Raw genomic sequence first — 23,082 nt, 5'->3', positions numbered from 1 at the left:
TTTGATAATGATTTTAACTAAGTTATTATTTTCTTATTATAGTGGGGATAATTGTTATCCTTAACTATGATTTCTTTTTCGTTACTAAAAACATGGTTAAGGTCATTTTGCCGATGATGACAATTGTAAAACTTTTGCAGCTCTACATAGTTAAATGAAATAATATTTTGGCAAAATTTTATGCATTTTAGAGACATTTGATAGCTCATAGGTTGTTTTTTTTCACTATGATGTTCATATCCATAAGCTACTTGAAAGGAAGAAATGCCAAAATTCAATGAGGTATTTCACAATTCTCATGAGACTAAGGATAGAATAACACACTTTCCAAAATGATCAACTTGTACATTCATAACCTTAGAACTATAACCCCAAGGTTCAATCAATGCTTGTACAAAGCCTTGAAGAACACCATGTCTTCCCTAACCGAATACAAGAGTCAAGCATATCATTAATGAGAAATAAGGATTCTTTTATGACTTTGGAAATAGATATTACAAATGCTATGAAAATGATATCATCAATAGTTCACAAAGAGTGAAAGCAAAGTTTACTAGAATAGGTTTGGAATACAGGAGTGCATAAACACTTGCCAAAAGGAACAATATTGATTAGTGATTTAATAGAAGCATTGTATAAGTCAAGAAATAATTTTAATAATCTTTGACTTGAAACAACAATAGTCTATACTACTTGGAGAAGTTTGATGCTATGAAAGATTTTTCCATCCTTAACATTTTAAGCAATGTTTTTCTCACCAATGCATTTTGTTGGGGGTAAAGGCGTCTCCGCCTAGCCGCCCATGTATTACTACACTGATAGTACCCACCACTGCACACTGCAGGTGGCGGGGGTGCCTGTCATAGTCACTTATTCTTTATTCTTTTAGTGACAGTTTGAATAAAGGAAGGCCCGGCCACACATTGTGGTTGTTGGAGTTCCCACTTTTGAGTCTCTCTCTCTCTTAGCTCTTGCTCTCCATCCGCCATAGCTCTCACTGCTAAGCTTCTTCCTCCTGGGTTCCACTTCCCTTTCAACTGGTATCAGAGCAAAGGCATTGGAGCTTACTCGACATTCTCTTTAGCTCATATTTGAAGAGCTTAAACCCGAGCTTCAATGGCAGCCATGGCACCTTAATTTGTAGGTATGTTTTGATCTCTCGCCTCCTCCCCGAGCTTCCAAACCTTCATCGGCTTCTTCCCGGGCTGCATTGGAGCCCCCTCGACATTCCCAAGTGCCCCCAAGGCCTGTTGAAGACCCCCCAACCCCCAAGAATAGCCATCGCAAATTTTGGTGCATTTTTAGGGGGGCTGGGCTGACTTGCTCCTAGCATTTCCATGCTCTTCCTCGGCTTCCCGACACTCTTGGCAACCTCCCCGATCATTATTGGTCTCCTTGGTATTAGTGCTTGGCTCCTGATGATTGATTCGAGTGCTCCCCCCTTCAGCCCTTGTTGTATATACAAGTCCCAGGACTATCAAAACATGGCAGCACTTGACATTTACTATTTAATGCTTCTTGGCATTGCCCATTTGATGCCTATTGATGCTCGGTGATGCCCGGATGTCATGGGATGCTATGTCTATGCTTTGGGACTGATTTGGAGCAGATTTGAGCACCGTTTGAGCTTCATTTAACTATAAATTGCTTGCTGTAACACAATGGGCTGAAGCTAATTTACTTGATGTATGCATTGGTTCTTGGATACGGGGTGCTTACTGGAGGTTTGAATGATCATATCGGTGTACTTGGAGATTGTCAAATGCTTCTTCTTGGTTCCAAAATGCTTTTGAGCTTGGAATAGGCTCTGCCTTGGTTGTCATCACTAGCATTTGGCTTCAATTGGCATACTTTGGACCAGTTTTATGCCTATTGGCTTCTTGCACTTATGCCTTGGTCAGATATCGATTCCACTTGGTTTGCCCATGCTTGACAGTTACTTAGAGCTTCATCTTCAGATGTATTTGAGCATTTAGGATCTATTGGACATTACATTTGGTTATCAGTTACATGCTCTTTGAATGCTTTCAGGTTTATGCTTTACGGGTTTGAGATAGCTTGGGATTTATGCTCCGGATGTACCCCACTCGGATTTGGCATGTCTGATGTTATGTATTCGATGTATTAGAGCATCGCTTGCTCTCTTTGCATCTGACTTTACTTCCAGTGGGAGCCTCTTGGCATATTTGTATGTACATAGAGTCTCTCTCTCTCTTGGCTCTTGCTCTCCATCCGCCATAGCTCTCATCGCCAAGCTTCTTCCTCCTGGGTTCCACTTCCCTTTAATGATCATAAGAGCAGGGACTCTCAGAAATCTAGGTCTAAGTCACATGGTTGCAGTAAGTCCCGTGGATGAAACTTTGATCTTACATGTCATTATTGTAGGAAAGCAAAACATATTAGGCTGCAGTGCCATAAAATGCGCGATGATAAGGTAAGGAAAAGGGAAAAGAAAAAGTGTAGGAAAAGTCTTCTGAGCGCAGTATTGTACCTGCAAAGTCCAGTGTGAAGATAGAAGAGGTTAATGTCATGCATGCCACTCATTCGGATGATGATTACATACTTGCAGCTTCTTCATGTGATGCCTTATAGGCTTCTAAGATACATTCTATGTATGTGCAGTGCTGGCTCTTGGATTCGGGTGCATCCTTTCATGTGACACCCTGTAGAGATTGGTTTCATACCTATCTTACCATGTCTGGTTCTGTACGTCTTGGTGATGACAGGTCTCTTGACATTGTGGGCATTGGAGATGTTAGGATGTAGTTTTCTTTTGGCAGCTCTTTTGTTATGCATGATGTACACCATGTATCTATATTGACTCGCAGCCTTCTGTCAGCTGGGTGATGATGTAGGGTATTTTGTGTCTTTTGGAGACTCTGCATGAAAGATTACTCGTGGTAGGCTTGTGCCTGCAAGAGGTGCCAAGTCTGGCAGCCTCTATCCCTTATTTGTATCTGGAGCTACATTGGATTATGTTTTGTTTGTGGGTTCTATTCCCCATGTATCCCTTTGGCATGCTCGTTTGGGGGATATGTCTCTTAAAGGAATGAAAATGCTTCGTGCTTTGCAGTATCTTTCACCTTTTGACTCTTCGCATTTTGATTCTTGTGATCATTGTTTGTATGGTAGACAGACTAGAAATACGCATAAAAAGTCTGGTAAGAAACACATGGGTGAGCCCTTGGCTCTTGTGCATTTAGATGTATGTGGGCCCATGCCCTGTTAGTCACTTGATGGGGCAAAGTACTTTGTTACTTTCATAGATGATTACTCATGTAAGGTATGGGCTTATCCCATAAAGAGAAAATCCAATGTCTTAGACACATTTCAATGTTGACTTGCATTGACAGAGAACCAATTTGGGAAAAGGCTAAAATGCCTAAGGTCAGATAATGGGGGTGAGTATGTATCACGCGCTTTTGAGAAGTTTTGTGATGAGCGGGGTATTAAGCGTCAGTTGACTACCCCTTACACCCCTCCCCAGAATGGTATGGTTGAATGCATGAATAGGACCATTCAGGAAAGGGTTCATAGCATGCTTAGTCAGACTAGCTTGCCACAACACTTTTGGGCTGAGGCAGTTACTACTGCAGTGCATCTCGTTAACAGGTCGCCTAGCAGTGGCATTAACTTTTAGGTTGCAGAGGAGGTATGGGCAGGCAAGCCCCCCTCTTATGATCATTTCCGTGTCTTTGGATTTGAGGCATTCTGCCATGTGCCCAAGGACAAACACAATAAGATGGATCCCAAAAGTGTCAAATGCATTTTCATTGGCTATGGAGATGCAGGAGAGATGGGTTACCGTCTATGGGATCTGTAGGTGCGAAAAGTGATCCACATCCATGATGTCATCTTTCATGAGGACAAAATGCATATGTAGTTTGAAAAAGTGGTTGAGGTATGCAAAGTTATCTTTCAGGAGAAGCCACCTGTTTCCATTTAGCCCGCTCCACGGCCAACTAGACAACGTGCAGCATCATCTGATGCTCATGGCCCAGATGTTAGACATCTAGGCGTTCTACTAGAGATAGACGTTTAGACCATTTTTCGCCCTCTATGATTACGTACTAGTTACAGATGCAGGAGAGGCTCTCACTTATGATGAGGCTATACGTTGGGGTGATTGTCACTCTTGGGAGAGGGCTATGTAGTCTAAGCTTGACTCATTGCATAAGAATCAAACTTGGAATTTGGTTTCCTTGCCTCAGGGTAAGAATGCTTTGCCATGCAAGTGGGTGTACAAGCGGAAAAGTACCCCTGGGCACCCCAAGGCGGCATACAAGGTCGATTGGTTACTAAGGGTTTTAAGCAGGAGCATGGTGTTAACTTTGATGAAGTCTTTTCTCTTGTGGTCAAGATGACCACCCTACGCTTAGTGTTGGCCTTGGTTGTATAGCTTGACCTGGACTTGTACCATATGGATGTCAAGATGGCTTTCTTACATGGGGACTTGCATGATGAGATTTACATGGAGTAGCCTAAGGGCTTTGCAGACCCTGGCAGGGAACACCTAGTGTGCAAGCTAAAGAAGAGTCTATATGGCTTAGTGTTGGCCTTGGTTGTATAGCTTGACCTGGACTTGTACCATATGGATGTCAAGATGGCTTTCTTACATGGGGACTTGCATGATGAGATTTACACGGAGCAGCCTAAGGGCTTTGCAGACCCTCGCAGGGAACACCTAATGTGCAAGCTAAAGAAGAGTCTATATGGCTTGAAGTAGGCACCTAGGGAATGGTACCATAAGTTTGATACATTCATGCGGTCACAGGGCTACAACTGCAATGCTATGGATTTTGGTACTATGTGTGGATGACATGCTTTTAGCAGGGACAACTTATGAGGAGCTAGATGCTCTTAAGGCTCAGCACAAGAAGAGTTTTTAGATGAAAGATCTGGGACTGGCCTCTCATATATTTGCTATGCGCATTATGTGTGATAGATCTCAAGGACTACTCTATCTGTCAAAGGGGGAGTACATTCATAAAGTCCTTGAGCGCTTCCGCATGCAGGATGTTAAGCCTATTGGCTGTCCATTACCTTCTCATGTGAAGGTTTTACAGGTCGATTGTCCATAGACAGATGAGCAGAGGGTTGAGATGGCCATGATTCCCTATGCATCAGCCGTGGACAGTCTTATGTATGCCATGACAGGCACCCATCCACATATAGCTTTTGCAGTTGGGGTTGTGGCACGTTATATGACTACACTTGGCAAGAAACATTGGGATGCCGTGAAGGGTATCATGAGGTACTTGAAGGGCACAACAGATATGTGCCTTTGCTATGGGAGCCAGGATACAAGATTCGTGGGGTACATTGACTCTGATTATGTAGGCCATGCAGATAGTAGGAAGTCCACCTCTAGCTATGTGTTCACTTATGCTGGAGGGGGTATCTCTTGGATGTCTAGGGCGCATAAGTATACAACTCTTTCTACTACAGAGGCCGAGTATATTGCAACCACAGAGGCTTGCAAGGAGGCTATCTGGTTAGGACGTTTGATTGCAAACCTTGGTATGACAGATGCTATGCCTATACTGCATTTGGATTCTATGAGTGCCATTCAGTTGGCCAAGAATCCTGGCCAAGAATCCGGTCTTTCATGCGAAGACGAAGCATATTGAGGTGAGGTATCACTTCATTTGCGAGGTTGTTGAGGATAGGTCTGTTGACCTTGTCAAGATTTTGACTGAGCAAAATCCTACAAACTTGCTCATGAGAAGCCTCACTACTAAGCGCTTTACCTTCCTCAAGAGATTGATGGGCATTAGATGAGATGACATCTTTTTCCTCATCCTGTTGTACATGTGTACATGTTGTACTATCTTTTCTTTTTTCTCTCTCATTGGGGAAGATTCGCCTTTAAGTGGGAGGTTGTTGGGGGTAAAGGCGTTTGCGCCTAGCGGCCCATGTATTACTACACTAATAGTACTCGCCACTACACACTAGTGCACGCTTGTCACAGTCACTTATTCTTTATTCTTTTAGTGACAGTTTGAATAAAGGAAGGCCCGGCCACACATTGTGGTTGTTGGAGTTCCCACTTTTGAGTCTCTGTCTCTCATGGCTCTTGCTCTCCATGTGCCATAGCTCTCATTGCCAAGATTCTTCCTCCTGGGTCTCATTTCCCTTTCACATTTAAGGTTGCACTATCTACAACCTTTTTAAGTGATAATAGAGGAAACAAAATAATGAAATTGCAACAATAATATAATCAACATACATTCAACAATATTATAACTTGGACAAATAAAAAATCGAGCTTTCTATGTTAGCAACTCAAGGAATGTAAGTGCTTAATGTTAGTCAATCCACATGGAAATGTATGAATAGAATGGCAATTCATCACATGCAATATGCTTTGATTATCAAATGAGGGTCTTACTAGATATTTTACAGAGACACTCTATTAAAAATAATTAGCTAGTATAAGGCAAGACCTATATATCAAGGATCTTCATCCATAGGCATTTGGTTAAAGTTTTTTTATTGCTTTGATAAAGCTATGGTAGCTACATACATACTTTTGGTTGGATGTTATCTTCATTATTATCATTTAGGATTTTTATACTATTTAGCTTGATTTTTTATTCAATTAAGCTATAAGTTATCAACCCTAAACATAGGTTCAAGATTCTTGTGAAATTTTGGTTTTTTATTGATTTAATAGATTTATGTTAGTACTATGGTTTAGGGTCGACTATTATGTGATTTACATTGACTTTCATTTCAACAAAGTTATGCCTTAAGAACCCTACCTATGAAAGGGAAGCATTGGTGGGATACAAGAAGGTAAAATTTGTGGAGTGCAAGAGGGTTGAGAGAGAAGAACACAAGAGAGTTATATGGTTACAAAATGAATAGTCCCCTTATTCTTTGTCATCTTCCCTTATACATGACTATACATATAAAGAGTGCCTACCTAGCTATAGGCCATTGGCCTTTACGCCACAACAACAATGCACCTTTATGGGGGTATAAGAAGAAAGTGAAGATACTATCCAATGCCCATTAGCACTATACAGTGTGCAAAGCACTCAAAAGGTAAACTCTTCATGAGAAGCTTTGCAAGCTTATCATCCATATGGATCTTGACAAGATCAATGTGCTTGTCCCCTCAAGCATCTCCTTGATAAAATGATACTTCACCTCAATGTGATTTGTCTTCAAATGAAAAATAGGGTTCCATGCCAACTAAATGGCACTCTAACTACTATCATAGTGCAGTGTAGGAACCTCTCCTGCAATGCTTAAATCTCCTAAATGAGTAAGCCATATAGCTTTCTTGCAGGTCTCAGTGGTGGGGCTACAACATACTCTGGCTTCATGGTGGATAAAGCCATACATGGCTACAATTGAGAGATGCAAGAAATTGCATCACATGTGAAAGTGAAAATAAAACATGTAATAGACCTCCTAGAGTCTACACTCCTTGTAAAATCAATACCTAAATATCCAAGAATAGATGCATCCTTCCTTCCAAAGCATATGCATATAGATTAAGTTCCATTCATGTATCTCATGATACTCTATATTACTGCCTCCCAATGTTCTTGCTAGGATTTGGCTTATACTTGCTAACCACTTCCATTGCATAAACAATTCCTAGATGTGTAGCAACCATAATTTACATCAAAGTATCAACTATGGATACATATGGGACCTTGGCCTTATGCACCCATAGTTGGCGTAAAGGCCAATGGCCTATAGCCGATCGAGCACCCCTTATATATGTATATTTTGCGCGCGCGCGCGCGCGCGACACACACACACACACACACACACACACACACACACACACACACACACACACACACACACACACACACACACACACACACACACACACACACACACACACACACACACACACACACACACACACACACACACACACACACACACACACACACACACACACACACACACACACACACACACACACACACACACACACACACACACACACACACACACACACACACACACATGTAACATTAATGAAGAATAATACTATTCATTTTGTATCCACACAACTCTCTTGTTTTCTTCTCTCTCTCAATCTTCTTCATAGCTTCCCACCTCCATTGATTCCCTCTCAACTAGTATAAGAGCATTGTTTAGTGTTCATGAAAAGTCATGCTTGGAGTGAGGAGTGTGAGGAATGATGATTTATCATCAAGGTTAAGGATTCAAGCTTCTTCTTTGCATTGATGCTTGCTAGCCACACATTCATAGAGGTACTACTCTCAACACAAGATTTGGATCTAAGTTAAGTAGGTATTTGAGCCATTAAAACTCAATTTGGGGTAGTTATAGCCTATTTTGGGATAGATTTGAGCAACCATTAGTGGCTAGAATTGAAGAAAAGTTGCTTGGAATTGGATGGTTGGAAAGAGATCTTAGTACATGGTTTTGATATATGCAAGCACAAGGCTTGCTTAAGCAAGGGGGCAGCTTGTCTCTTGGAAGAAGGGGGACCTTCTTGTTGCAAAGTCGAGCATTTAAGTCAGAGGGATCAAATTGGGGCCTTAAGTAGAGACTCTTCTCATGTTTGTAATAGAGAAAAGGAAAGAGAGAGAGAGAGGCTTGATAATTTGAGAAGATTGCAAGGTTTATGGGATTTCTACTGACCTTGATGCATAAAGAGATTGTTTATACTAAAAATGATATGCGTTGATGTATTTTACTCAATTAGACTATTCATACCATTTTTTCACATTTTCTAATATTTTGGAAGCTATATGGCATATTCTTTATCATAGAAACCTTCTTGTAAGGTTGAAACATTAGTTGACAGTGACTAGTTTGCACTTGGATGCTTTTAGATTACTCTTAGCTTCATGGGTTCATCATCTTGAAGGATTTCCTATGCTTATGCATTCTTAGTTTGCAAATATTATTGGAGTGAAATTTATTTGTGAAGACAAGTCACATTCTCTAGTTGTTGCTTCATCTCAAATAGAGGAGAACTAGTATACAAATACAAGGGGTTTCGCATACGTGCCTTTGAATAAAAAACATGGACATAGACCACTACATTGCAACACAAGAATCAATATCCATTGCCACATACTAGAAACTTTCAATATCATATATTCAAAAGGCATGTCTTACCTTGACCCTAGCCCTACTAGCTCCACATAACCATAAGATGAATGATGCAACACCAGTACATGACACTAGTACATGATGCCATATTTCATACCAAACATGTGTGCAACACTAGTACATGACACCAGTACATGATGCCATATTTCCACATAACCATAAGATGAATGATGCAACACCAGTACATGACACCAGTACATGACACCAGTACATGATGCCATATTTCATACCAAACATGTGTGCATATCTCTCTATCCATCCCATAGAAGGACTTGAAAAATCACATTGCAACAAATAAACACATGCATCATCAAGCATCTCATAAGAATTGCTTGAGAAACATAACACCTACAATAGAGGACATAACCAACAACCATGCATAATTAGATAATGAGGCTACAACCACATATATACCATAATGAATACGATCCTCTGAAATTTTGTCCCAGAGTGGACTTGATGTGGATCCATAAAGTGTGCCACCAAATGGAAGATCTAATAAAAGCATATCCACTATCCACATGTTTGCCACTATCATTATAAACTCTCTACCTTTAGGATGGTACCTTGAAGTGCTCATGAATGTGCATGTAAACATGCTCTTCTCCTGCATGTAAAGTCCCTCCCGATGGTAATATAATCACCCATAATGGCAAAGAAATGGTGATTAATAGTAGGTGGCACAAAATCATCCATATGTTTAACAACAAAACAAAAGTGCTAGTCTTTCTAGACACATGAGTGTGCTCACCTCTATTTACAAATTTTAATAATCCTAAATCCATGGACAAGTAAGAAAACAAATACTCCAACCACTATCGGAGGGTCTTAGTCACTTGAAACAAAATCATCCTCATCATTTGGGTATTCCCCCTACCATTTGGATCCCTTCCCTCATGTTCACAATTTCTACGTCTTTCTCTTCCTTGAAATATGATACATCATAAATAAAAAATAACCATAAGGATCATTAGCATGACTTTCCAAATGCCAGTGATGATACTCAAAGGAAACACTAAATAGTCACCATGGAGGCAACACTTTTTCACTCCATTATTTACCATATTATGAGGAGTTGATGCAGCTACTACTCATGATGTATATTGAAAATGGTACGATTGAAGAAGAAGGGGGAGTGAGACTAAAATTGAAATATGAGTAGAGGTTTTGTTGGAGTAATGTTCCATATGCTTGATGGAGAAAATTATAATCACACGAGCTACACATCCATTGTGAAAATTATAAGCAATTAGTTATCAAGATCATGGCATAAGGTGTAACTTTGCAAAAAACTAACAAATATAGACTTGAACCTTGTTTCCAAAAGTGATAACATTAACAAAGCAAGTTGGATTGGAGTAGAGGCATCGGAGTAGGGTGGAGGTATGAAGAAGGAAGAGGTTGATGTTTTAAAAAAGGAAGCAAGAAGTAGGGCAAAAGCATAAAACTAGAGTGATGGCTTTATGGTCCACCTCTAATCACAAAAAATTTGCCATCATGTATGTACAATAATGTTGGTAAATCAAAAATGTTTTATCACTAAGAGCTACTATGGTAGCTCATGTGCAAAGTGGAGGCCAAGTGTATCAATAGTTCTCCTGACTATCCTAAAGTATCATGTGTGACAATTTTTTGTGAGATCACATAAGAACCCAAGGTTCATACCTCAAAGTGAGAGCAACATTATGACTACACTCAATCATAGGAGGGCCTTTAAGGGAACCATCAAGGAGGTTTTGAGGAGTTGTTAAGCAATTGGATATGGTGGGTTGTGATATGAGCATCTATGTGGGGCTCATTACTAAGTCTAAGGCACTAACACTTCCGAGGCTTACACCCAAATTCCTTTTAGAATTATACCTTTTCTTGAAGGTGGGGGGAAGACATTCTCAAGATACTTTATTTAGGGCTAAATGGCTGGATTGATCCAAAAAAATGCATTGTAATCAAAAGTAAAGGCATTGTAGTAGACCTCCTAGTGTCTCACTCCCTGTAAAATCAGCTTCTACATATCTTTAAAGAGATGTATCCTTCCTTTCGAAGCATATGCACATAGACCTAGTGCTTTTCAAGTATCTCATGATACTCTTTACTACCTTGCAATGCTTCTTTCTTGCCACATACCTACTACTAACTACTCTCATTGCATAGGCAATATCTAGATGTGTAGCAACTATGGAATATATTAAGTTACCAATTGTAGATGCAAAAGGAACCTTGTCCATTGCATCCTTTTGCTCATCTTAATTGGGGATGTCCTATGGGCTACAAATATGGAGCCAATGGAACACTGATAGCCTTTTACCTCTCCATATTGAAATGCTCCAATACCTTTCTAATGTATTCCTTCTCAAACAAATTTACTATCTTGTTGTTTGAATCTTGCATAGTGCACATAGCAAGAACATGGCCAACATTCCCCAAGCCCTTCATGTCAAAGGTTACGTGCGACCTTTTCTTTAAAAGTGACCACATACATAAGTGACTTCCCAACCATTGGCATGTCATCCATATAAAGAATACAGTTCATGAGGCCACCATCCCAAGCCTTCCTAGTGTATAGCCAATAATTGGTCTCACTTCTTAATGTACCCCTAAGATTGCATAAAGACCATAATTGGTATCATCTCTAGTGTACCCTTGAGACTATCTAAAAGTAATAGTGTAGTCTCAAGGTAATAGTTGGTCTCAAGTGATCCCGTCACACTACATAAAGGCCTTGAACCTATGATACCATTCCCTAGAAGCCTATTTCAAACCATATAAGCTCTTATGCATCTTGCACACCAATTGCTCCTTGCCTTCCACAATAAACACCTTAGGTTGTTCAATGTAAATATCCTCATGCAAGTCCCCATGTAAGGAAGAGGTCTTTACATCCATCCACACCAATTAAGAGAACTCAAAATAGACCTTTAGGAGCTTGTGAGAACCAATTATTTGTTAACTATAATAAGAGAAGCATTGTCATCAACAAAAAATTGTAGTAAGGCTTATGATCCAAATTCCAAAAGTTAGTGGCAATCCCTTGATGGAGCCATCCTGGATGCATTTATTAACTTTGTGAAGGAGTGGATCCATGATAGGTGTGAAGAGTAGGGGGTGTCAAGGGAAAACCCTACCTTATAGATCTGCGATGAAGAGCAAAGGGGGTAGTGAAGACTCCATTGATGTTAATAGCTCCACATGCATTTTTTAAGAGTGTTCCACCATGTTGGTGAAAGTGGGCCCAACTTTCATTACTGCAAGGACAATAATTATGAAATACTATTTAACCCTATCATATCCTATTAACCCCAAGTCGAGATGGCAAAAAAATGGAGGAAAAATCAAAAGGAAGATGGAAAAAGAGCAAAGACACGCAGGCGGCCTCTAAAGATGAACTGGGGTAAAAAGCGCAACCTTAAATGAAAAGGCACCTCAAAAAACTCGAAAAACTCTTGTAAAAGAGCGTCAGGCTCCCTCCTGTGCCAATTGTAAAATATTAGATGGGTGTAGGCTAGAGGCACAAGGCTAGAAGGGGGAAATGGAAAAAGGACCTTGCCACAATGGCCGGTCATGTAAAAAAGGGATGGGTGCCCATGGGATTTTAGGGTTTGTATATATAAAGTTCAAAAAGTGAATAAGAGATCATTCTTTGGTGTGTGGCAACAAGAGTCTTCTTCTTCTTCTCTCCTTCTCATCTTCTTGCTTATGTGTGCTCTTGAGAGAGGAAGTGAGTATGTGAGAGTGAGGGATCAAGAGGGTGAAGCTCTTCACCATCTCCTCTTCTCTTCTTCTCTTCTCTTCTCTCTTCTTGCGCTCACGGCTATGGAGGATGGAGCTTAGAGGTGGAGGAGGCTTGAGGATGCTTGAGCTAGCATCTAGGATCGTGGAGCTACCAGTGTGTGCAAGAGAGGAGGCAACTCATATCGGTGCTAAGGTAAGCTCACTACACTCGTAGGATCGATGGCGCATCGGCTAGGTGAGAGATAGCCATTAGAGCTCACTTGGAACACTTGAAACAATAAGCGGTCCATGGGTCTTGGCGGTCGAGCGAAAGCTCCCACATTTTGGTTCCGTTGTCGGGACCAACGTATTCAAGCTTGAGCACTTGCATGCATTGAAGTAAGGGATTCATCCCTGAAACGGAGCTTGAGATAGGTAGGAAGTTTGGGTGTTTTTGATCTTCAAAACAAGTAAGTATTTTGGGTTATTTTGTTTGTTTGATGATTAGGAAACATGGAGAAATCATTTCAGTGTTTTGCTTTTGATTCTTGTTGCATTTAGAGTAGGTTAGGATTAGGAAATCGCACCGGAGAAGGGTAGGGTTTACTGTTGCAAAACATGGCAAAAATCGTGCAAAAATGGCAAAAAAAGCTCACTTGTGATGCCTAAGATCGGCAAGTGAGTGATTGGGGGCACCAACATCATACCCAGGAAGGGGTATAAGAGCCAAGAGACCAAGGGAGAACTCATTTGCAACCATTTCAGAGAGAGAGAGAGAGAGAGAGAGAGAGAGAGAGAGAGAGAGAGAGAGAGAGAGAGAGAGAGAGAGAGAGAGAGAGAGAGAGAGAGAGAGAGAGAGAGAGAGAGAGAGAGAGAGAGAGAGAGAGAGAGAGAGAGAGAGAGAGAGAGAGAGCTATTGCCCGATTCGATTCGATTGCACCAACGACGAGCCCACCACTCTATCCAGGTATATGAATCCCTTCCCTTACCCCCTTAGGTAGGATCTGGAGGTTTGTGCCTGATATGATTGAGTAAATCACAAGGAATGATCGAAATCAAACTCGCGCTGTTGACGTGCGCCATGCTCGGCCCATCCGAACAGTCACTTCTGGGCCGAGTCCCAGAATCGGCCCTTGGCCCCTTACCATTCGGCCCACTCGGCCCAAACCTTCTCGGCCGTTTGAGGTGACCATTCGGACCGTGGATCAATTCGGCCCTTTGCCACGTGTCAAACTCGACCCTCGGCCCACTTCCCTCGGCCCAATTGCCTTGACCCATCCGAGTGACCTCGTCCGAATTGACCACTTGGCCCGTCCGAGCCAATCTGTCCGAGTGACTTCGTCCGAGTCCGCACCTCGGCCTGTCCGAGTCCACCCTGTCCAAGTCCCAAATTCGGCCCTTGGCCTGTCCGAGTAACCCACTCGGACCCCTGCAATTCGGACCAATTGGACCGAGTGTAGATGCACACGGAATAGGCAAAATCGTAGGGCGCAACCGCTTAGTAGCTAGAAGTAGGCAGTTGCGAGACCCAGAGACTTAGATGCAAACCGCTGAGTTGTAAAGCCTTTTTGGACTAAAAACGAACGAGGCAAAATATTAGAGAGACCCTAAACCCTGTCAAGACGGCCAGAAAATTGACCAACAAGCCTATTAGGCCCGAAGCAACGCGAGAGTGTATGAGACACCTAGAAATTGGTTGCTGCACTCACCCTGAATTTCTGCACTTGAAGTACACTTAAAGAAACTGAAAGCCCAATTGAGCACAAGTGCACAGGGAAAGGCACACACATTGAGTGGCCATAAATTGAGTACTATATTCAATAACTGAAGGAACTCACCTAGATAAACCACTCAAGGAACCCACCAGCAGGAGAGGACCCAAGACATAGATGAACCATCAACGCGCAAAAGTAGGACCAAGCAAGGGGCGCCGACAAAGTGGATTTGACAAGTCTATTGAACTTGATCGATAGCTTGGTGGAGCACGATAACTCGACAATGACAGAAGAAAGTCCAGACTGCAGATCTAACGAGGAATTCGACTTAGGAGTCTTTCCAGATGCTATTCAGCACAGTTGGTCAACAGTTATGATGCTCATGCCTGGTATGAGCACCGCAGCAGGACAACAGACGCTATAATTGCAGATCTAGAAAAGCAGAGAAATTTGGCCCGGAAAGCATTGCAAAGCATGGCTGAATAGAATAGGGATCAGCAAGCTAGGAGCCAAAGGCAAAGCATGGAGTTGCGAGAGGTACCTGGCTGGCAGAAATCGAACAGACCATGAGAGAGCACTAGAAGGAGACTTAACACTGAGTGAGCTTCTCATGAAGCGGCTGCTCAATAACACAGTCTGCAGAGCAAAGTGCCACGGCTCTAGCGACATCGCTGCTCACAAGATTAGGAGCAAACCAGGGCTCAAGGAGCCAAACAAAAATCCCTATTGTTGCCAAGCAACTCGATAAGTACCAACCCCATGACGATCCATACAGCTTTGTTGAGCAGTTCGAGCAAGTCTGTGAAGCCAACGGCCTCAATGACTTGACTCAACACTCTCAAGCGTTCGGGCTTTGCTTGGGTGACAAGGGTAGGACTTGGTATACGAGCTTAGATAACGCAGAGCGAGCCAACTTCGATGGCCTCAAGGATCTCTTCATTAAGAGATTTGCCGAGCCTGGATACTCCGATAATCTACTAGTACGCTTGATGAATGTCAGGCAGAAAGAGAAGGAGAACATTCGCGATTACGTGACCCATGTGCGGAGTCTCTTCAAGAGAATCCCTATCGGAGAACAGCCGACTGAAAGAGCAGTGTCAACTGTATTCATCAATAGGATTCAGAACGAGGAACTATATAAGGCTTTGGCAGGCAACTTGAGCTTGCAGCGAGACATATGCTAGCTAGAGTATTTGAGGAAGCCATGCGAGTTGACGATAAGCTGAAGGAACGAAGCTCTAGGAGCTCAAACTCTGAGCAAACCAACTCGCGAAATTCAGAGAGAGCATCAGTCTCGAGTGAGCAATCAGTCCCATCATCCCAGGATAAGGGGAAAACCATTGAGATGAGAACCAAGACTTGGCTGACGTTAAGATGGAACTAGCCAAGTTGCAAGACATGTTGAGACGACCAACGTGCTCACATGTCCAATACGTGTACTGTGGCGGAAACCACTTGCCAGCCGAGTGTCAAGACCCTAGGTCAAGACCTTGCACTAACTGCGGTAGGTTTGATCATGACGTCGCGCATTGTAGATTGCCAAGAAGACTTCCATACTCACAACCATACGGCCAGCCTTACCTAGAGAACAGACCATAGCCATTTTTTGGAAGGAGAGCCCCATTGGCCCTCCTTGCGCCTAACGACACTAAGCCGGCTATTCCTAGGATGGAAATAAATCCTACAAGCATTCCTAGACTGCCTGGTCCTTACATAACCTATCCACCGAGTGACGCTCCTGTCCACTATGTGGAAGAACCAAACGAGGAAGAAGCTTACATATGCCCTTACGTCTCGCATGACGATGAGGGCAATGCTGTCCTCATGGATTATTGCCTCGTACCGGTGATGGCGTTAGGAAGAGGACGAGGTAAAGGCCTAGGGGGGTAGACACAGGATCCAATCACTTGTTGGACTTGTGGTCACCCAGGTCATGTCTCATCACACTGCCCTGAAAGGGAGCAACAAAACAGAGACAAGACTGACCAAAGGTGTGCTGAGTGCAGAATCACCCATCTCTTTGTTGTCGATTGCCTAAGGTGAAAGCTGTCATCTAGCTCAGCCAATGAGCCATCTGTCCCATTGGGGCTGTTTGGTGTCGAGAACCACGATGGGGAGGCCACGCCTATCCCATTGCGGGTCATGACCCGTGCCCAAACGAAGCAGGCAGACATCTCTCTGCCAGGACCTAGCAATCTCGATGTAGCCTCGATAGGGAAAAAGAGCCGTAGACGGAGGAGGAAGAGGTCGGAAGCTAAAGTCGCACTAAAAACGGAGAGTGCTACAACTCTGCCTAATGGAAAGAAGGTCTCTGACACAGAGGTAGAGACGTCAGCCCCTAAGATGGCCGAAAAGGGAAGCGCTAAGGTAGGGGAATACCCACATCCGAAGTGACAGTTAGAGGCCATAGAAAAGGTGAAGGAATGGTGAAGGAAGCCCAAGAGAATCTAAAAGACGCTGAGCCCATCATAGAGGATGAGATCGATGATCTCTCCAGCATAAGTACACCAACCTCACCTCCACAACCAAAGTTGGGAGAAGCAACTGTACCACAAGCAGTGCCGCTAAGGCCGAGCCTCGATGCTATAGGGCCGCGGTTCAGTCACGGCCCCACTGGTCAGGACGATCCAGGTTAGGAGAGAGACGAACACCCCCGACCACGTTGGTGACTACCATTAGGGGAGTTTTGAGGTCTCGAAAATGCCCTGTAAGAGATCCTAGAGAGAGAAAACAATTTACGAAATAAAATCATTTTATAGAATTTTTAAAAGGTTTATATTTTGGTAAGTTAAAATATCAAAATTCGTTAATAAGTCATTGTCGTGATATTCTCGTGGTCACATCAAACCTAGAAATCTAGGTTGCCATAAAGTTGGCAAGGTTGTCATAATGAAGATCTTACCTCTCCTCATTAAAGTGAAAAGTAATATTCAATTTGAATTTTGGTGGATACTCGATTGCCTCCCTCCATCGTTTCTCCATCGTTTCTCTCTTCTTTTTTTCTCCTCCTTATTAGTCTCTTCTTTGTTTTCGTTCTTGCTTCTAATCATATCCTTAGCTATGGATCAATCACTCAATGATCTCTATAACTCAGCTATGGATCAATCATCTAATGATCTCTGTATCTCTCATAAAAGACCTCTCTATCATCTTCATATTGAGTTGGACAGTGAGTATGAACCGATAAGAAAGAGAACAAAATCTATCACGGTTACAGAGTCTATGAAACATATACTGAGGTTTGAAGGAAAGAAGAATATTGATCTTTGGTTAGATGGAAAGCTATATCCCAAAGATACTAGCAGAAATACCACTCCTCCTTTCTATAATAGCTCGTCACTAATGAGGTTTATTGGTGATGGCTACAATGGATTTTTAGGTTATACACTTAATCTTGTTGCAGAAAAGGATATCCTTGGACTAGAGAATCATCTTTTGATGAAACACAATATAGAGTTGTTGCAGAAGCTAGAGGATTGTCAACAAAAAATTCATTCATTGGAAAAGCATATCAAAGCTTATCAACAAAAGCAAACTTTATTAGGCCTTCGAAATCGACAAAGAGCTCTTTAAAATATTGAGAATCTCAAACGAGGAGGAGGAGGATGTGTAAAAGAATCCAAGCAGCAAGGTATATTTTTTTTCACTTGAAAAATCTTAAATATGGCTTTATTTAAACTACTTGCATTGATTTGTGATGTTAATTTTGCTTAGATCTCTTCTACAACCAAATGCAAGTGAAAGAGATTCTTTAAAAGCAGCTCAATTTTATTATCATCTTCTTCCTTCAGTGGTTTCAAAGGATATTTTGGAGAAGAAGAAATTTAAAAAGGCAAAGAAACAATACTTGGAGTCATTTGTGAAGGATCATTCTTTGGATTTTGAGTTAATACAGAAGACACTGGATAGTATTGGTATCAGTCGAGATGCTTATATGCAACTTTTCCAACTTTTACAATCAAATATGAAGCAAGGACAGGTATACAATTGTATACTTCCGAAACCATTTGTGGTTAGGACTATCAGACAGAGAGTTAATAACAAAGTGATGGAGATTCTAGGTGAGCCTTTTCATATCAAGGCTAGCTTCAAGGGCAAGAAAGAGGAGGTTACATTCAATGAATTTAAAAATATTTTCCTTGACTTGCCCACCCTACAATGCTTAATGATCAAATTTTATGACTTGTCAGTAGCAGAGGCACAGGGAGTGGCTAGATTTGTGATTAAACTTGATGAAAGTGAGATTCTAATGTAAAAAATTGGAGAGAATCTCTATCACCTTGATGAATAGAGCACTTTCGTCAAGTCATTGCAATCACTCAACATCATTTAGTGTTCAATCTGAATATAACATCTGGTGGCTAGGAGCATTTGAGGTAGATACTGAGAATTTTGATATACTATATTGGGTTTTTCATCAAACATCAATACCTAATGTTATTCAAAGGCAACAAGCAGGAGAAGAGCTATTTGTTGAAGGATTAGGGAACTACAGGATTGAGTGGCACATAGCTGGTGACCTAAAGACACTCAAATGTATGTATAATGTATCAAAGGGAGCTAACTCGAGATCTCCTTGCTTATACTGCATGTCACCAGCTGTAGAGTTAAACTCAAGCAATTGGAATAGAGCTCCCTCTAGGCACAATAAGGATCCACAGTTTAAACCAGTCTTGGACATTCCTTTAGCGAATGCCCATATTTGTACACTTCATGCACTTTGCAGGATAATCGAAAAGCTTGTTCATCTCTATATAGGATTTGCATGGAAGTTGAAGCCATTATCAACTAGAACAGATGCTATAACAAAGGTTGAAAAAGTTCTCTCTGCAATTGGTTTGCATGGTGGTAATGTTGTTATTGAACCAGATCTTCAAAAGTCTAAGGATGGTAATTGTGTCCCAAAAAAACCATCTATTGGTGGAGTGAAGGCTCTATAGAAGGTTTCTAGGCTTTCATGGGAGACTTGGCAAGATAAACTCGAGAAATGGTGGCTCAACTATTAAATTTAATCAGTGGAAATCCCTACATAATGCAGTTAAGGATCACACTGATAATGGACAAGCTCGAAATAGAAAAGCTAAAGTTTGGGAAACACTAGACAAAGTGTTTTTTTATTGTGATAAGACTGAATGGAATGATGATGATCTCAAAGACTTTAAAAACCAATTGAACCTTTTCAAAAAGGCGATGACAGAAGCTTGGGGTGATCAACACTTTACTCACTATATGGTAATAATTTTGTATATGTTTGTTTCTTCATTGTCGAACTCATATAATGTTTTTTAATAACTTTCCTTATTTGTTGACTATGCAACATATTCTATACAACCATGCTCCATACTTTATTAAACAATATGGATCTCTATCTATCTGGTCAACCCAAGGTATGGAAAGATTACATTATCAAGCAAGAACAAAATATTTCAGACATACAAGACATGGAGGTGGAAGACACAAAGCCAACAGTTTATTAGAGGTCTTTCAATGGTTCTATCGACAAATTTGGCATAAATTCAAGCTTAAAGATACAACCACATCAAGCAATACATCATCTTTAGCAAGGACTATACAAATTGTTACCCAAAGAAGAAAAGATAGATATTTAAATTCTTGCGCAAAGCAAAGATTTACAGAATGGTTACAAACCAAACAAAGAGTTGGGAAAAGATGGGTTTCAAGAAACCCTTAATCTTTGGCATCTTCTAGTCTGATTGTGTTGCAGAAGAGTCCTTAGTTTCAGGCACCTCAATAGGGCCTTTAGTGGAGTCCTTGGTTTCAGGTAGCTCGACAGGGCCTCTAGAGGAATCTTTTGTTTCATCCCACTCAATAAGACCTCTGTATTTCAAAAACTCTTGTTTTCGATAGCCTGGAAGAAGCTTCAAATTCTTACTATCTCCTACATAAGAGAGCAAATAGGAGCCAAGAACTCCAAAATGTCCAGCTCTAGATCCACTGTATCCAGGCATAAAGCCAAAAACTCTTATGGCTTCTTCCTTCTCCACCAAAATGATCTTGTCCAAACCTCTGCTGAAAACTTGAGATTCAATAACCTTTGAGATAGCTCTCAAAGCCATCATTGGTAGACTTGGAGAGCTTGACAATCTACTATGATATATTACAATTGTTTGATTTTTTAAGTTTCCAATATAATGGCCAAGGCTTTGATTTTTTCCAAGCTTCATTGGCCTAGAGCCCTTGGCCCTTCCAAGAAAGTTGTCCAGATCTTCAATCTCAATCTATAGAACAAACCACAACAGTACAAGATATAAGATATTTATCTATAATGCATAATAAAGTCTAACATAAACTCAATGGGTAACTTCGAATTATATTTCATATCTTAGGGTGTTCATCTTCTTCAAGAAGACTATCATCATAAAGATTTATTGAACTCTTGGGCTTCTCATCTGATGGAGACTTCAATCTCTCTTCATACCCTACATCATCAATATGAAGTTTCTTCTGGACCTGCAAGAACTCTTCTTCTGTAGGTAGCCCCCCCTTTTCGTATTCTATGATCTGATTAATACATGTATGTAAGGCTATAGAGCTATCTTGGAAATTCTCTCCCTCAACATCAAGACTTGCTAGTGGTTCTTGTTCATAACCTATAAAATTCATGTTATTTTTGCCCCAACCTGCAAGGATTACTAAGCAATAATCTTCTCTAAGATCAAAAAGATGTTGAATATCATTTAGCAACACATATCTCTTCTTGTTGATAAGATAAGTGGGAAATGTTGGAACACAGGCAAGAGGACCTTCTTCATCAACCTGTGCACTTGGCTCAATCTCCTTTTCTTCCACCATTGTGATATTGTCACTCTTGAATAAACCTACATCAAAACCTTGGACAAGTTGATTCTCAAAATCTTCTTGGAACATCTCCTCCTTCTCTTCGACCTCCTTATCCATACTTGCAATATCCTCTAGCTTTCTCTGTTGGTCTATATCTGGAGAAGAATTTTCCATGTACTGAAGATACACAATAAATCCAACGTCCTTGTGGATTAGAAGGCATTGGTGTTGGTACCTGTGGAAAGGGCAACATGTTTCTTTCTTTCTGAATTCCTCATCAATGAGGTTGAACCTGCCGAGCAAAGTTGACCTGGATGTATTGGTGGCTCCCATGACATCACTATAATGAACAAATCCATTGACTTCCAAACCTTGCACATGTCTATCATAAAAACATCTGTACTCCTTAAGTTTATCATCAAGATCCTCCAATAACTCCTTCAAATCAAAAGGAACATTGAAAATTTCCCTGATATAGCAAAACTTGGAAGAATTTCCAGTGGTGTGTAAAAAATCAAAGAGCCTATCATCAGATGTCTCAATTATCTCCTCCTCATCCATTCCTTCCAGAGATAGCTTCCTCTTTGTCATTTTGACCAGAAAAATATTTATCCCTGAAAAAAAAAAGCACAAAAGAACCAATATCCAATAAAACAATATGATATCATGGAAAGAGGCCCCAACATTGATTTTCCAAGACAAAAAAATCAAAACAGGAGAATTTTTTTAGTTGACCGGTGAAACACGAAAATTCAAGTGTGTAAGGCAAATGCCTGTGAAGGAATCGCGTTTCATCGGACACTAGCTTGAAGACAATAATTATTCTAATATGTGGCCGGTGCAACGCGATACTAAGCAAAATATCATCAACAGAGACATTGTCTCGCGTTTTACTTGTCAAAAATTGCAAATGAAGAAAAGAAACATGAACAATAAATAAATTCTATGGAAACACACAAATTGATGATATAATCATTTTTGGAAAAGCTATGCTGCTTTTGAAAGATAGAAAGCACATAACATCTTTAATTGTTTAAGTGTTATAAAACATTCTTTCTATATTAATCAAATTTATTTTGTTAAAATGCTTGTAATAAAAAAAATTGTTACTTATCAAAGATTGTTGAACTACTCTCCACACAGGATGCAAGGACCTTGAAGGGAAGTCGATACGAAATTTTGACAGAGAAGAAGACAATGTCGGAGAAATGGGTTTGAAATGCTTTTATATCGACCGTTAAGCATGTGGTGATAGTTCCAACGAAAAAGTTTGTGTAATAATGGAAAAATACGTGTACACGTGTCTGACTTAACACAGCGTAATAAACTTCTCAGAAGACGTGTGCATTCTCTTTTTCCAAAAATACGTTACACGTGTGTTAAATAACCCTTTTCCAAGTAAATAAAAAATTCCGATAAGCGAGAGTACGTCACACGTGTGTTATTAACACTTTGCGAAGAACGTTGAGTCCATGCAAATTCACCGCCTTCAGCTTTCATCGCATTTCATCGCTACTCCATCTTTGTTTTTGGTGTTCCTTCCAGTCTCCAAGCATTTCCTTCCAATCTCCAAGCATTTCACTGCTTCCCCAACAAAGCAAACCTTCAAGCATATTGTCATCTTTAGGCTGAGATTGTGAAGAACAAGCTAAAAAGAAGGTATGGTTTCTGCATCTTGCTTTTCAATAACAAGCTCCATTCAATGCATTGTTTTGATATTTTTCCTTAATCCTTTATGTTA

Source organism: Lygodium microphyllum, chromosome 17 (assembly GCF_053477565.2).
Source record: "Lygodium microphyllum isolate KBCC chromosome 17, Lygodium_microphyllum_v1.1.10, whole genome shotgun sequence".
In the NCBI taxonomy this organism is placed as follows: domain Eukaryota; kingdom Viridiplantae; phylum Streptophyta; class Polypodiopsida; order Schizaeales; family Lygodiaceae; genus Lygodium; species Lygodium microphyllum.
This window is presented reverse-complemented; position numbering follows the sequence as displayed.